This window comes from Cetorhinus maximus, chromosome 9, assembly GCF_964194155.1.
Source record: "Cetorhinus maximus chromosome 9, sCetMax3.hap1.1, whole genome shotgun sequence".
NCBI lineage: Eukaryota > Metazoa > Chordata > Chondrichthyes > Lamniformes > Cetorhinidae > Cetorhinus > Cetorhinus maximus.
Window position 1 is genome coordinate 92487043 of NC_135887.1, and position 12054 is coordinate 92499096.

At 43.0% G+C, this 12054-nt stretch overlaps 1 protein-coding gene across 3 annotated transcripts in view; it reads left to right on the top strand.

Annotated features, from left to right (window-relative positions):
- Positions 1–12054, top strand: part of LOC144684824 (uncharacterized) — a 112992-nt gene that overhangs the window by 32221 nt on the left and 68717 nt on the right. The window lies entirely within an intron of this gene.

The window sequence follows — 12054 nt, forward strand, 5'->3', positions numbered from 1 at the left end:
GCAGAGGAAAAAAGCTGAGGGCTGCTCTCATTCCCTGTCTCGCTTTTGGAATAAGAGTGTTGCCTGGTCCGAGAGGCCAACTCTACTAGAAACCTACCAGCGAACTGAGACTTGTAATTATTGCAACACCCTCTACATGTGACCGCATCCAAGAAACCAGCTAACCTAAATCTCACAGCATGTAAAATGTACGCCTCAAAGACAATCGAAGGACGCTTAACCGTATCTTTTTTTACATTTTTTTATTGGAATCTAACTCCCCTTATTTCTGATACATGTGTGTGCGTGCGTGTGTGTGTGTGTGTGTTTGTGTGTGTGCGTGTGTGTCTTTGTTTGTGGGCCCGAATGATTGCATGAGGGCCGAATATCTGATGTCATGTTTTTATTATTTTCCTTGGGTTTAGTGGTTAATAAATTTGCTCTTTCTTTGACTCAAAAAAACCATGTTTGATTGGCTTCTTATTGCTCACAGCTCAAATAGTTAAATACATTCTGATTTTGAAAATGCATATCCTCGTAAAAAAGAAACTTAAACCTTTGATCAACCAAGTCCGTTGAATATTGGGGATCCAGTTCACCCCTTCTCACCTGGTCATAATAGCTCTAACAAGAGGCCTAACAGCAAGATATAATTATCTGCAGACATCTAATGTTGCAGCAAAGTAATTTTTTCTTATTCTTTCATGGGATGTGGGCATTGCTGACTAGGCCAGCATTTATGGCCCATCCCTAATTGCCCTTCAGAAGGTGGTAGTGAGCTGCCTCCTTGAACTGCTGCAGTTGATGTGACATAAATACACCCACAGTACTGTTTGGGAGGGAGATCGAGGAGTTTGACCCAGCAACAGTGAAGCAACAGTGATATATTGCTAAGTCAGGATGGTGTGTGGTTTGGAGGGGAGCTTGCAGATAATGGTGTCCCCATGCATCAGTTGCCCTTGTCCTTCTAGGTGGTAGAGGTCATGGGTTTGGAAGGTGCTGTCGAAGGAGCCTTGGTGAGTTTCTGGAGTGCATCTTGCAGATGGTACACACTGTTGCCACTGTGCATCAGTGGTGGAGGGAGTGGATGTTGAAGGTGATGGATAGGGTGCCAATCAAGTAGTCTGTTTTGCCCAGGATGGTGTCAGTCTTCTTGAATGTTGTTGGAGCTGCACTCATTCAGGCAAGTGGAGAGTATTCCATCACACTGCCGACTTGTGCCTTGTAGATGCTGGACAGGCTTTGGGGAGTCAAGAGGTGAGTTACAGAATTCCCAGCCTTTGACCTGCTCTTGTAGCCACAGTATTTTTATGGCTGGTCCAGTTCAGTTTCTGGTCAATGGTAACCTCCGGGAGGTTGATAGTGTGGGATTCAGCAATGGTAATGCTGTTGAATGGGGAGATGGTTGAATTCTCGCTTGTTGGAGATGGTCATTGCCTGGCAATTGCAGTGTGAATGTTACTTGCCACTTGCCATGTCCAAATCCAGGTCTTGCTGCATTTGGACATGGACTGCTTCAGTTTCTTATGATGGAGGGTACGTCATTGATGAAGCAGCTGAAAATGGTTAGGCCTAGGACACTACCCTGAGGAACTCCTGGGTATGAATCCCACCATGGCAGAAGGTGGAACTTGAATTCAATAAACATCTGGACTTAAAATGTCTAATGTTGACCATGAAACCATTGGCGCTTGTTGTAAAAAACCCAGTGAACTCTGGTTCACTAATGTCCTTTAGGGAAGGAAATCTGCCATCCTCACCTGGTCTGGCCTCCATGTGACTCCAGATCCACAGCAATGGGTTGACTCTTAAAAATGCCCTCTGCCCAGCGATGCCCACACCCTGTGAATGAACTCTTCATTGAACCAGGGTTGATCCCCAAGCTTGATGGTTGGGGGACATGCTGGGACATGAGGGACAGATTGTGGTTATATACAATTCTGCAGCTGCTGATGGCCCATAGTGCCTCATGGATGCCCAGTTTTGAGTTGCTACATCTATTCAAAACCTATCCCATTCAGCACATGGTGGTAGCGCCACACAATACGATGGAGGGTATCCTCAATGTGAAGACGGGACTTTGTCTCCACAAGGATTTTGCGGCGCGGGGCGGCGGGGGGGAGGGTGCGGTGGTGTGATGGGGGGGTCAGAATAGAATTATTTTTGATATTTGGAGAACTATGGTTCAGAAATCTGTGGATAAGAATCATATCTCCTGTGCTGGTCATGGCAGATGATGGTGGGGAAATGACAGTGAAAGAAGAAGAGACAACAATCGTTAATGTGTGTGGTCTCAGCTCAGCAAAACAGGAGAAGTTGGTTTAAAAGTGACTGATTCTCTGAAGAGTCAGAACATCAGTCACTTGAGGATTGAGCGCTGTAGCCTGTCATTCAGCAAGAATGCTTTCAACTTCAGTTCAAATGATGGTATTGGAGAAAACAAGGCCATTTGTATGGACAGCTGTCAGAAATTGGCCAAGTTCCACTTCCCAGCATTCCCTGGGACTTTGGAACTGGATTTTAAAAAATCTTGAAATGAAACACAGACAATAATGAACTGACTCCTTGAATATAACAGTGAAAAGATGGCAGCGGCAATCAGACCACACAATGATATGAGTCTATCCAAGATTTAAGTGATTTGTCTCAATCATTGAACACCTGTGGCCAAACTCTAGAACCGTATGTCGCACTTACTAACGAGCTGGGAGTTCCAGGATGATTGGGCGTACGACCAATGTACATCCCTTTAAAATGCTAATCCCAGTAACGGTTTAATTAGAGCAAAAGTCATTCATCAACCTGATCATACTGATAAGTAGAATCTTCCTAATTGAAATACCTTCATATGTTAATGAGCTATTCACAAACCCAGGATGTGGAACTTTTGCAAGAAGGTACAATTAAAAGGGGGATTGATTTGTGGCAATCATTGTTACAGGTGTGATTTTTGCAGGGGCAACGACTTTCAATATAAAAACAAAAATAAAAATACCTGGAAAAACTCAGCAGGTCTGACAGCATCTGCAGAGAGGAACACAGTTAATGTTTCGAGTCCGTATGACTCTTCAACAGAACTTACAATGTTAGCTTGCAAGGAAGGTAGGATTGATCATCCGCACACATAGGAATGTCCTTCTCTGATCTACAGGGTGGTTGTGGTTCAGAGGTTAAGGGAACAACATTTGTAAGTGTTGATTTAACTTGAAGGGAACGGGGTACTGATATTGTAAGGTTTTTTTTTTGGAAAAATATACTTTATTCATAAAATATCTGCATACAAAGGTGGTCATTAGGATGAGGGCGATGTTGGGCACGTTTTTCCCCCCTTTATCTAGAGGCTTGTTCATTGCGTTCCTACGAAAAACGATCCATTTTCGACCTCTAGATAAATCGAAAGATGGCTCGGGTGATAGCCATCGCGCAGGAGTAGAGGAATGGGCCAGACCTGCGCCACGTACAGCAACAGCGAGAGTGCCTCACGCCTGTTGACCAGGTTCTAACCCGCAATGGAGAGGGAGCGTCACTCCCACATGCCCAGTTTCCTTTCCACCATAGCCACTCGCTCCTTCCAGTTTCTAATGCATGCCCCGGTCCCTCCGTACCATATCCCCAGCACCTTCAGGCCACCCGACCTGATGGTGAAGGGGACAAAGGATCAGTCAGCCCAGTTCCCAAAGAACATGGCCTCGCTCTTGCCACGATTTACCTTGGTTCCAGAGGCCAGTTCGAACTGGTCGCAGATGTTGATCAGTCTGCGCACCGACAGCGGATCCGAGCAGAAGACGGCGACATCGTCCATGTACAGGGAGGCTTTGACCTGAGTGCTTCCACTGCCTGGGATCGTCACTCCTCTTATGCCCAGATCCTTCCTGATGGACTCAGCAAAAGGTTCTATGCAACACACAAGCAGGACAGGGGAGAGAGGGCAGCCCTGCCTGACTCCAGGTTTAATTGGAAAGCTATCTGATTCCCACCCATTGATTGATACTGCGCTACTGATGTTAGTGTAGAGCAGTTGGATCCAGTTGCGGATTCCATCCCCAAACCCCATTTTGGAGAGCACATCCACCATGTAGGTGTGCGATATTCTGTCAAAGGCCTTCTCTTGGTCCAGGCTGATGAGGCAGGTGTCCACACCCCTGTCTTGTACATAGGCAATTGTATCCCTGAGTAGCATATGGCTGTCAGAGATCTTCCTGCCAGACATAGCGCAGGTCTAGTCAGGGTGGATCACCAACTCCAGAGCAGACTTGACCCGATTGGCGATGACCTTGGACAGAATCTTATAGTCCACATTCAGCAGTGAAATGGGTCACTAATTTCAAATTTCTTCCCTTTCCCCCTTCCGCTTGTAGATGAGGGTGATGATGCCTTTCCTTATGGATTCTGACATGCTGCCAGCTAGAAGCATACTCTCGTACACTTCTCGCAGGTCTGGGCCGATCCAGTCCCACAGAGCCGAATACAACTCAGCTGGTAAGCTGTCACAAGTTACTGGTGGTATAATAAACTGTTAAAAGAGTACTGAGTTGCGAGCCTTGACCATTTTCTTCACCTGAATGGGTTCAGGTTCCACTTTAGGGTTAAGAGTATAAGAAGGAAAGTTTGGGTTCACCTATCTACAATATCCCTTTCCTGGCTAGTAAATTGGTGATTATCTATTTCTTTGTAACTATTAGGTAAATGTCAGCATATTTAAGATCTGTATTTTATTTAGAAATATTATCACCTTCAAGACAAAAGCTAGCATAAGAAAGCTCAGAATGAGAAATCGCCATTTGATCCACTGTTTCAACAAACCATGTCTAATCCACTGTACTGTGGTTCATGTCCCATTTATTTAATACTCTGAGTCATTTTTCCATAAACACTTTCTGATCTCAAAATGTGTTTACACAAAATCTAAAATGTTCATCCGTCTTCAAAACTCTGTTATTTAATCCTGGCCTGTTGCCCATTACACTTAACAACCACACTTTCCCAGATTAGCAGCACACTTACCATTATGTTCCTATAGCCAGTGCTTTTTGGAGTAGTTAATCTACACAGCATCAAACATACATGGAACAAGGATGAGATAAATAGCAAATCATATATTTTTTCTGTAAGCTATTGATTGATAGAGCTTTATTGGTTAAGCCCGTTAGAAGTGTGGAATAGGGTGCAGGTTAAATTGGAGAGTTTTGGGGCTGGATTTTCCCAACATTGAAAATAATCATGACATTTGAACATTTCAGGGTCCCAATCCTGCTCACTGCTGCAGCCTGCTTAATTTTACTGGAGGTGGCCAATTAGCAGGCAGTCTCTGTCTTCGCTGACCAATTACAAATAGTGGGCAAGTTCGGGTGACAGGAGTTGAATACAATATGGCCCACTGCAAGCGAGGCTGGCTGCCTTCTCCAAGAAATCCTCACTTGATAGCAAGGCTGTGGCATGAGAAGACAGCAGCCATGCCATTTTCAGCTGGTAACGATGAAAACTTCTTCAGTTTTCAGCTCCTATGAAGTTGCCTACTCTTTGTTGTTAAATTGCCATGCGGTGTGAAAGTTGCCACATTCAGTCACTCAACAACCTTAATTGGTATCCCCCTACAGATGCATGGGTTGCCAGCATTGGACCCAGTGACCTCTGGGAAAAGTGACTGCAGGCAGGAACTCAACAGCAAACCAATGCCTTTATTTCACATTGTGCATGTCCACCTGCGCCCCCCGGCCCCAACCCACAGCCTCCATACCCATGTTATGACCAGGAGAGGAAGGGTGCAAGGACTCCCCCTTTTTCCCACTCACGTGTTGATCATAACAGAGTTTTAGAGATTTATGAGGATGAATGTGCCAATTCAGTGCATGTACTTAAATTACATTACATTGCAAATAATTCAGTCAAAACAGGCTTTCTTGAATTTATAACATGTAAAGGGTTAGATTTTATTGTGCTAAAAACACATCCAGGTAAAGATATTTTAAAAATTAAAAAAGTAAACACTCTTCCTGGCTGTCGCAAAACACACACACAGACACAGACACACAAACATACAAAAATACAAGCTACAAAGTAGAGGATGTTAACTTTTGGCCAAATTAAGATTCAATGGTAAAAGGCAAAGATGTAAAGAGTTCACTGATTATGAGTCCTTCACTGTTGTTCATCGCTGAGGCAGTTCTTAAAGTGGTAGTCCTCAGTTTTTTCCTGGAAACGCTGCTTTGGAATTTGAAGTTCTTTCGAATTTCTCTGTCTGCTGTCCACAGCATGACATAAGCAGTCAAGGTTCACTTCAGTTGAAAGAGAGAGACAAACAGTTTTGTGCTGCCTTCAAATGTTTCTTCTCTAGGCTGCCTCAAAGCCGGCAGGGTTTTAAAATAATTAGGGTTTCAGAAATCAAAGGTCATGTGATGACTGGCCATTGATACGTAATGGTAAACAATTGAGTGTCTATTCATGTTAGCGAAGGAGTTTCTACCTCCCATGGTCATAGCCATCGACATACAATAGAGGCAGATAGGGGTCCTTGGCACCTCCCTTGAGCACAATCAGTTTTGTGAGTTCTCCTTAGTTGCCTCGTAGCCCAGGAGACAGATTATTGTCCTTGCTGTTTTGGGGTAAATCCTGACAAAGGCAGGTGTGACATTCCACAAGGATCTGGTCTAGAATGTTAATTTTAATCCAGCATTAGAAGCTTCCAGAAGCTTGGCCAGTGTGCAGCCCCAAATGCCAGGTGACTTATCAGCCATCTTAAATCAGTGTCTTTGTTTTAACAGTTGAAACTGCTTTTTTTAAAAGAAAAGTTCTATATGTGAGTCCAGCAGATGAAATTGAAATTTAATATTGGACATCAACACACCTCCATAACACCGTCCTCCAAGGTCCTGGTAAAATTCAGCCCCTGATTTCCTTATTATAAGAATGATATAGAGGTACTGGAGTAGGTGCAAAAAATAATTACTAGAATTATACTAGAGCTGCGAAGTTAAACCCATCAGGAAGAATTGAACAGCCTCTTTTCTCTAGATGAAAAGATTAAGGGTCACCTGATAAGAGATCTATCAGATGATGAAACGGTTTGATAGGATTGTTGTAAAGATGTTTCCACTTCCAAGCAAGGCCATTAGATAGTTGTTAATAAATCCAATAAAGAATTCAGGAGCACCTTCTGCAAAGAGTAGTTCGAATGTAGAACTCGCTACTACTTGGCGCAGTTGAGGCAACTACCGTAGATTCATTCAGGAAACTGCTAGATAACCACATGAGGGAGAAAGGGATGAGATATGTTAATGGCTTTAGATGAAGTTGGGTGAGAGGAGGCTATAAACACTGGCATGGACCTATTGAGCTGAATAGCTTGTTTCTGCACTGTAATTATGACTTTAAAGCATTCTCCAGTGCTTTCACAAGATCACTATCTGCTTTTGATTGTTCATGGTCGATTTCCTTCTTAAATTTCAGCTATAATTTTATCAAATGAATGACAGTAGTAATTCAGTAATAAGCCCCCTCCACAAGGGACTTCATGTTGTTTCATAACAGACAGACCAGTTTTACCAGGCCAGATTTTGGTATAACAAGCCCTGTGAGTTTGGAACTCACCCATTGCTGCAGAGTTATGGCCTGGAGTATTTTGCTTCCCAAGCCTTGTTAAAACCCAATGGCCAACCACCCCTAACACATTCCGATTGGTAAGTGGCAGAAAATCATATGGCTCAGAGTTCACCCGCTGAGGCCTGGATTGCTAAAGGGACAGTCTTTCAAAGGTCATAGAGCTATTTATGGCACAGAAAGAGTCCATTTGGCTTATCAAGTCCATGCCAGCTACCCGCAGAGCAATCCAGTCAGTCCCATTCCCCTGCTCGTTCTCCATAGCCCTGCAATTTTATTTCCTTCAAGTGCCAATTTCTTTTGAAACTATTGATTGTTTCCACTTGCACCACCCTTGTGGGTAGCAAGTTCCAAGTCATTACTACTCACAGCATAAAAAATGTCTCACATTCAGGAAGAGTAGAAGCCTAAGCTTTCCTTGCAGGACCCAGGAGAACACTCCTCCTCCTCCTGTCCCTACAACGGAAATAGAATAAAGTTAAAAAATATATGCCCTCTTCCCCTACCCCTCTTCCTGCTTCATTGACCTGATGAGAATTTCACTGCAACTTCAAATTTAGGCCACTGAGTTAAAATTGCAGTCAGGTACTGATGAGGTCATTGGGACGTGAAATGAATATTGCTTTGGGCAGATGTCCTTGCCGCCTGCTCACTTGAACATAAAAAAGGAAAATAAAAGTTAGAGCTACATTTATATAGTGCCTGGAGATCTCAAATCACCTTACAGCCAATGAAGTACTTTTAAGCTATAGTGTCATGCCCAGTAGAGGGATGAAGATATTACAAATTTTAAAACTATATTTTTTTTAAAAAGTGACACAACAGTTTTAAGATGGCTGACAACACATCAAGTGACTTTGACATTATCAACTCTAGAAAACTGAAACTCAAGCAAATACTTCATTAAAACATGAACAATCTCAGCTACTTGAGAAACTCACAAGTCCTTTTGTTAAGGATGAACTATAAACAGAACAAGATTATTGCATATTGGCCAACTTGTCCTGGGCCATGGAGCCATCGAAATTCATTGTTCTAATCATGAAAGGCATTCAATGGGTAATTTGAATTGAATTAATCACTCAATTAAGATCACTCACAGAGGATGTGAAGAAAAACAACTTACTACCCTTTTTTGGAAGGATTTTGAACTCGTAATTAGTCACACGATTTAAGGCAGCCATGTTTGTTATCTGTTCCTTTACAAAAATAATAAAAGCAGAAGCTGTTCACATCAGAAACATCACCTGAAAAGCCATCGAACCAGCTGCAAGACAGCACAGCCAAGGCTATACCTTGAAAAAGGGAAAGGGAGTCACCCTGCCAGCCTGCTCCAACTTCGAGTTCAACTGAGAACCAGCCTCCTGGAAATTCAATTACAAGCAGCATCGCAGCTTACTGAGATTCCTTTGCTTTTCAAGACCTCCGCTCGAACTAAAGTATTAATTCAACTGAGAAACTACAGGCCTCCTATGAAAAAGACTGAAATCATTACAACTTGTATTGTTTTCTTCTTCATCTGTGTCTTATCTTTGTGCATGTGGTTACATGTATGAGACATCACAAAAAAACCTTCGCTTGCTGCTGGAAATTATTTAAGTTGGGACAATCACCAAGGAGAAGGAAATACACTCACCTCATGTTAAAACACTTTGATCATGGTCAATAATAAAACACATTGGCAGGAATTTTCCAGCCCCATTGGCGTTGGGCATCGGGTGTTGTGGCGGGTTGGGGGAGGGTGACACAGTATGGCAAGAAGGAGAAAAATTGGTTTCACACTGGCGTGTAAGCACAGCAGGATATCTGATAGTGTCTGCCATGGCGAAACGCCAATCCCGTTGGAGGCTGGCATGAACCCACTTTGCATCCTGCTAATGGTAAGAAAATTAAGGACCAACTGGAATCGTTCCCCCCATGCCAGATTTACCATTGCACCGGTAGGAAAACACAGTGGCCCAGAATACATCTGGACAAGTATGAAATGCAGAAGTCAGGACTTACCTTTAGGGCCTTGCTCAGATCGCAAACATCCAAGGAGCAGAAGATGCTAGAGCCCTACAGCTACCAGACCCTGGAGCAACAAGTGCATCGTATGTTGGGTGGATTCTTATGGACATGGCTGTGCTGTGAAGCAGCTCTCACAAAGTGGGAGGTCTCTGTTGATGTCTCAGGCCTGCATCGAAACATCACAATTGGCCGGAGAGCGGAAGGACCAGCTATGAGTGGGAGAGGAAGCTGTATTGGTGAGGTGAGGTGGGGGGGGTGGGGGTGGTGTGTGGGGGGAGGGAGGCAGAGGGAGATCTAGGTTTGACTGGGAGAGGAAAGTGTACTGGGGGGGGTGGGGAGGTGAAGTTATGGGAGGGAACAAAGGTGTTGAGGGGGTGAGGTTGGTAGGGAGGGACGAAGGTGTCAGGTGGGGGTAAGGTTGGGAAGGGGGAACGGAGGTGTCAGGTGGAGGTGAGGTTGGGAGGAGGACGAAGGTGTCGGGGGTGACGTTGGGAGGGAGTATGGGGGGAGGAGGGAGTATGAGGGGAGGAGGGTGTAACAGGGAGAATGCGACAAGTGGGGAGGTGTCATGAAGCTATTAATGTATATAATATTTTGGAAAATATTTTTCTTTTAAAATAGAGGTTTAGTCTGCAGGTGCATCTTAATTGGATTAAAGCCAGCTAGTTTGGGTGCTTTGATGGGTACTAGTTTTGATATGTAAGAGAGATAGCGTGCATTTGCATTTTTTGAATAGAGCATTCATTCAAGAAGTGGGGTGAAAACTTGATGCCTATCTAACAGCTACCAAGCCAGATATTTATATTACTAATAAAATCAGTACTATGGAAGTGGTTTCATTGTTAAAAGGTGAAGTTCAAAGAGATTGGTGAGACAATGAGAATTTGAATTCAATCAGTGGTGGTAGGTATAACTTCAGTAGTTTTCGGGTGTGCAGAGCAAAGGCAATGTAAGATCAAAAGAGAACTGTAAGCCTCCAACTGGCTCCACAGGATCCAAAGTGCAACAAACCTCATTCTGATTTTGTAAGGTGAAAATGCTTTGCCTGATGTTTGGTTAAATCTACAGGTTGCTGTTGCCTTAATGGAGAATAGTTTGGGAATTTGTTAAAAGTTATGATAGTAGTAATTTGTAGCCGTGTGTATATATTTTAACCTGTGTAAATTAATAAAATGTTTCAGTTAGTTTAATGTAAAACCTCGAGAAGTGATGGTCTGATTCCTGAATTCAGAGTAGCATCTCAAACATAACACTTAAAATTATAGGTTATGACAGTTGTTTAAAGTTTCCCTCTGGGATTTTTAAATAACTCTGCTTTACCAACTGCATCGGTCATTACAGGAGGTAGGTGTAGGGGAAGTCAGGGTATACTCACTTTCAAACATGTTACCGCTGTAATGGAATAGGGCATAATGCAGAAGCCCATAAGTGGAAAATTGCTGATTGTCACTACTGTGGAAAAAAAATAGCACATAGACCGTGCATGTAGATCAAAGGCTGATCACAGTAAAGCAGAACCATGAAGAAAAAGGCATCACGAGCACACAAACAAGTCGTGCTTGAAAATAAACAGACAGTTTAAAAAGACACGTTGCTTGGAAACAAAATACAAAAGTAATGCCAGTCCAAAAGAGACAGAAAGTGAAACTAATAGCGACAATGCAGAAGAGCAATTGTATTGCATTCAGTCTGTTCTGAAACTAGATGAAGGACTAAAAGTTGGTATTGCCTTAAATGGTAAAATGGTTGAAATGGAGGTTGACACTGGAGCATCTGATTCTATTGCTTCAGAGAAGACATGGGAGAAAATTTTCAAGAAATGCCCATTGGAGAAAACCCTCCTCCAGTTAGGCAGACTGGTGAGCCTGTGAATATACTTGGAAAAATGTCTGTTCAAGCTAAATATGGAGGTCAAATAGAAAGTTTGCCACTTATCATTATGAAAGGGGATCGTCCATCGAAGAAATTCGGCAGGACTGGAATAAAATAAATAAAGTGGATTGCAGCTCTGTGTTGCAGTCCTTGTTAGACAAGCATACTGATGTCTTCAAAAAAGGTCTTGGAGTTATTAAAGACATTGAAGCCAAACTTGCTGTGAAGGCCGAATCTTCTCCAAGATTCATCAAACCACGTTCAGTTCACTACTCAATGAAACAGAAAATCGAGCAGGAGCTAGAACAACTTGAAAACTTACAAATAATTGAGAAAGTTGATTATGCAGAGTGGGCAGTTCCAATAGTCCCAGCAGTGAAGGATGATGGGTCTATCAGAATATATGGTGACTATAAAATCACTTCCGCTACCGAAAATTGAGGGCCTGCTCACTGCTCTGAATGGAGATGAATTCTTCACAAAGCTTGACCTATCACAGGCATTTTTGCAAATGCAGCTGAGTGAAGATTCCAGGAAGTATACAACCATCAGCACACACAGAGGTCTATATCAATACAAACGACTACCATTCAGAAT